The 5,487-nt window shown below is 36.1% G+C and overlaps 1 long non-coding RNA gene across 1 annotated transcript in view; it reads left to right on the forward strand.

Moving 5' to 3' along the window:
• The window catches only part of LOC107667911 (uncharacterized), a 26,167-nt gene that overhangs the window by 18,535 nt on the left and 2,145 nt on the right, over positions 1–5,487 (forward strand). The window contains exon 4 of the long non-coding RNA XR_001631828.1: positions 2,290–2,295. This is a non-coding gene — a long non-coding RNA (uncharacterized LOC107667911). The remainder of the gene's footprint in view (positions 1–2,289; positions 2,296–5,487) is intronic.

Consider the following 5,487-nt stretch of genomic DNA (forward strand, 5'->3'; position numbering starts at 1 on the left):
AAATGAAAAATAAAATAAAATACAATAAAAATAAAAATAAAAAATAAAAAAAATAAAAAAGGATTGTCCTTTACAGCAATGATACTTTAAAAATGCTATCTAGGTAGGTGACTAACTGCATTTTGGAAGATTTTGTGAACCAAATATAAGACATTGATTGATTTGCATGCTTAATAAATACTTTGAAGCAGCAAGGCCTAAAATGTGTGATTAGAAATGAAGGCGTGTTTGATGAATTGAAAGATTCAGTTTGCTGTTAATGAACTGCTGTTGGTCTTTTTCCCAGCAGGCACTGCAGAATTAAATCAATTTCCCTTCCACTTTCACATGTGTTATGGAGTGTAACGATATATATATATATATATATATATATATACTGATTTTTTGACTAAAACGTCTGAACATATAAAGTATTTTAATAAAAATCAGCAAAGAACATGCCTTAATGTATTTTATTGCCCCTATAAATTTTGAAGTATATTTTGGTATATAAAGATTGATACTAAATATATATTTTTATTGAACTTCACTGTTTACAATTTATTCATTTATTTATTTATTTATTTTTAATTAATTCATTACTTAACAGGAACTAGTAAAATCCCAAGTTCTTGATAGAGTGGGTTTGGAGTTGGCATGCCACGGTTTTTGACAGAAAATGTATGCAGAATTTTCTTTTCTTTTCTTTTCTTTTCTTTTCTTTTCTTTTCTTTTGTGTGTGTGTAGAAAAGAGGGAATCTACATATCTTGTCTTTTTGTCCACAACATATCATATATAACCTATAAACAACCAATAATCAACTGCATTCTCATCTATTTTCTTTATCCTTGTGACAAGGGCAAAACAGAAATACAAAAATAAATGTTTATATATCAAGGAACTATTTTTATTTTGTTAAATATGCATTCTGTCAGGATTATGATTACTTTCACTGTGTTTTTGTTCATGTGTCTGTTTCTAGTTCTTTGTGTCCTAGTTAGTTTCCTTATACTCATTATTGTCACATTTATTGACACCTAAACATATGGTGTCTTAAAATATGTTATGTTCTGTTGAAGATAATGTGTTCGTTTTTGGGCTGGTGTTGAGTTGACTTATGTAATTTTGTGTTTATTTTTCTATGCTTTGAAATATTAAATGGATTGTATTTGATTATGTTCTAGAATAAAGAGGTTTTTGGACCATCTCTCTCTGTATGTTCACATGTAGTTTTCTTTTCTTTTCTTTTCTTTTTTTTCTTTTTTCTTTTCTATAAAATTGCTTAGAGCGTGTTTGTTGAACTCATAGCAATGGAAATATGAAAGAGGACATTCAGGCTGCAAACCCATTATCTCTCGGATAATTAATAAATGCAAATGTTGATATCATTAATTTAAACTCTAAACTCTTGGTCTACATCCATTTGTTTTTTTCCTTGCCGCAGCTGCCTTTCCTTTGCTGTGGACATTAGTATTTTTCTATTTCTAAAATCATCTTTGAAATTATATGTATTGTAAACTGTGCTATACTGCTGACTTGAATATTTAGTTGAATCAAAACTAATGACAGATACATTGTAGGATGTGGTTTGTCCCATGTATCAAGAATCGGCTGAATCAATAAAACAGTGAGACTGGAAGTACTGTAACAATAGTAGTTTAAGCAATTAGAATTTGTCTACAGAGGTGGAATCCATGAGACATGACCAATATCCTTCCGACAGCAGAGTATATGGAAAAAAAAAAAAAACTTTTCTGTGTTGGGGAAGGCAAGAGATGATGATTGTGGGATTGAGTTTTCTGCTAAGAGTTGCAATGTCTGTCGCTTGACTGGGATTGCGACACAGCTCTGTGGTGACAGCCACTTTCCACAAAAAAACATGAGAATGTTTAGAAGAGTGAAATAGAAAAAATTTAAATCTTCAGTTTGCCTGCAGGTGTTCTGCTCTTTCTTCAAGAGCTGTATGTGCTCTTTCACTGACCTCATACACACGTTCACCCTCAGCCTCATAAAGCCAGTGCAGTCTAATAAAACAAACTGAAAGAAGAATCACAGAATTGTTCATTGTGAGGATATTTTTCATTGGTTGCGGCAGTATGCATTGTTTGCATCAGTCGGTTGCGCTAACGTGTGTGTTTCAAACTGAACAATTGTGAGTGTGGCTGCTGTGTCAACTTTTATTTGCCCACTTTGAGCTGAAGAATGTGAATCCCCTATAAATGTTGCATCAGAACTGCCACAGAAGTCTGCAAGAACTCGGTCTGGCTGCCAGCTATATATTATTTTCTTTGAAATCGAAGAGTGTCCAGGAAAAGGTAGAGTTTCTGCAGCATGCTTACAGTTTACTTCTCATTGTTGTACATATAAACCGTATAAGTTTCACCATATTTTTTAAAAAGGTATTCATATTTTCACACATATTTAATATGTTCTGCATTTGATTGTCACTCAGAGTACACATAACATTTCATATGATCTGTACCTGCAAGCAATCTGAATATGCTTGACAAGAACTATGTGGAAAGCTTTGAAGATATCACATTCTCAGAATCATTAGCCTTTTAGAAATGTTTCTTTTTTATTGTTAATCACATCATTTGAAAAGTACCCATTCATGCTCTGAAGTTTACAGTCTCAAAAGACTCAAAGACCCTCTCAAACCTATAATTTTAAGAATCACTGTAAAAAATCTGTTTTGTCCTTTCGTTTTAGAAAGCAGTGTATTCCTCTGAGAGAGACGTTTGGTGTAACATTATGCAATGTTGAGTGTGTGCTGGGTACATCTGAATCACTGGGCAGTGTATGCATGTGTGTGTGTGTGTGTGTGTCTGTGTAAGACTGAGAGAGATGAAACAGTGTGAAGGAAACTGGGAGTGTGGTGGACAGTAATTAGACTATGTGTGTGTTTTTAGAAGGTCTGACGGAGGTACTGCAGGTGTGTGAAAGGAGGGCTGACCACAGTTACCTGACCACAGCCATTCTAAGTGACCAGCAGTCAAACACGTTTCCTCAAATCAGTATCAGTTCAGTCGAAACACCTCTGATTCTTCACCTCTGATCCCTCCCCAGGCCTGGTTGTATGGGGGTGCTAGAAGGTGCTATTTCTGAACTCAACAGCCAATAAGAGGCATTTAAGTTGCAATCCATTCAGTGCTCAAAATGCCAGAGTTTTTGTACAGTGCTGTACAGTGTTCTGCCTGGTTCTCATTATAACAAACAAAGTGTAGACATGGTGTTAATAAGAGATTCATTGTGCGGGAATATTCGGGAATGACATATAAATGTGGGATTTAATCTCAAAATTGCAGTTATTGACATAATGATAACCACAATGGGTGAGACAAAAATATACATCAAAATAAATGTGCATTAAGGTTAGAGCACCCTCACTAATTTCAGAAGCACCCTCAGTGATTTGATTCTGGAACCGGGCCTGATCCATTCAGAGACATCACCTATTAAAAAAACTCTATATTCAATAACTTCAATACCCGGAATACTAGAATTGCTGGACCCCTGAACAGTTCTCTCTCTCTCTTATAAAGGGGTCTGATAAGGGGTTTTGGTGAGATCTCTGGACCTGCCATTGACCCTGAGCTTACGCAAATGCCTGCATGACCCCCAGCCTGAGGTATGGTCTGTCCCAGTGTCAGTATCCGCTGAATTGCCATACCAGAGCCAGTACTACAGCTTTACTCACTAAATGGTCAGTCATGGATCTAGTCCCCACCCTTACATCCACTCCTGGAGTCCTTCCTCCTCTGCCAGTCCTGTCCAAAACATTAAACTCTCTAGTTCCATCCAGCATTTAAAAACCATATTTCATTAACTGATATAATGATAATATACCAACCTATTGGTATATAACCCTTATGAACACAACTGATAAGAAAAAACTAAGATTAAACCATAACGCAAGAAATTCTGGGAATGTCAATTTACATTTTTACACTTCAATTATATGTTGTTTTTCACAACTGTATTTCAGTGGTGGAAAGAGTACTGAAAATTTGTACTTAAGTACAAGTACTGTTACATTGCTGAAATAATACTCAATTACAAGTAAAAGTACTGGGGTCAAAACAGTACTTAATTAAAAGTACAAATTACTCTTCTCAAAAACTACTCAGAGTACTAGTTACTAGTTACTTTTTAGCTGGCGATATTTAATGAATTACCAAAAAATATTCATTCATATCAAAGATCTATGTGGATAATAGCTACTTTGAACAAAACCCACTTTTATCTTATTGACAAATTACGTGAAATTGGTGGTCACAATACAGGAATTTCTCACTTCAATACCTTGAAAAATATAAATATTAAAGTATCCATGAACCGGACGTTGCAACTGAAGTGTTGTGATGTATTTCCGAGTGAAACGGAATATTGAATAAAGGGCGGGGTTTTATTGTGGTGCACCTCCACTCCACCTCTTGCTCATAGCAGATTCACGGTTGGATAGGAGTGGTTAAGAATATCTGCTACGTTGTTACGTCTGACATCACGCTTCACCGCCTCTGGGTCCTAAAGCTCTACCAGACGCCCCAAGAATACACCAAACTGTGCTAATATACACCCACAATGTCATGTAATACTGAAAAAAATTACAACCCTAACCTTTATCTCCATACTGAAATCCCAGATGGCCAGACAGTGATTCAGCTAAAATATTAGTGTCTGAGACACTGTGAGCACGGAGACTGTAGTGTGCACAGCAAAATGTTAAATGCTTAGCTTAAATATGCAATATTAATTAAATGGTGCTCATAAATGGTTGTTGAGATAGTATTCTCAAGTGAAATGAGTAGAGGTATGGACCCGGAAACAGCAGTCCTTACATCATACTTAGCAAGAGGATTCTCCCCAAGCTGTCAAACTGACAGCATCAGAGCCAGAACGCCATTCCAGAGCGGAAGCCAATCTTCAGTTTTTGATTAAAGATTTGATGGCAGAATTTTTTTTTTTCAGTGTATTAACTTGCACGGTTTAACTGTTCACCACAAGACTATTAATGTGCACTAAAAAGTAAGGGGTCATTTTTGATTTCATAACGACTTTTTCAACAAATACCAAAATAATATTGGCAAAACTACCACATACTGAATACTGCCATATATATATATATTAATATCTCAATGTGTTGTTGTCCATCCATTTTTTCAAGGCAATCATTATTTCAAGCTTTGAGTGGTTTAATCCAAGTCTTCTAAAAAGACACGTTCGCTTTATATGATGACCATGGCGCTTGGGTGATGACTCACAATGTGATGCAGATTTCAGGAGGAGGGAAGGTTCTGGAGTTGAAGCCTTCCTCCCTCGTGACCTGTTCTGTCGTCTGCCGTAGACTCAGAGTTGGCGGCAGCAGGCTTGTTGTAGTTTTTGTAATCCGCTTTGACAGTTTCAGACTGCTGGTACAGGATGTTGCTTGCCTCAAGGCCAGAGGTGATGCTGAGCAGATAGTCTGTCTTGTGTGGTCACATTGGGCAGAGTTCAAGCATACGAGA

Source organism: Sinocyclocheilus anshuiensis, unplaced genomic scaffold (genome assembly GCF_001515605.1).
Source record: "Sinocyclocheilus anshuiensis isolate Anshui unplaced genomic scaffold, SAMN03320099.WGS_v1.1 scaffold3208, whole genome shotgun sequence".
Classification (NCBI taxonomy): Eukaryota; Metazoa; Chordata; class Actinopteri; order Cypriniformes; family Cyprinidae; genus Sinocyclocheilus; species Sinocyclocheilus anshuiensis.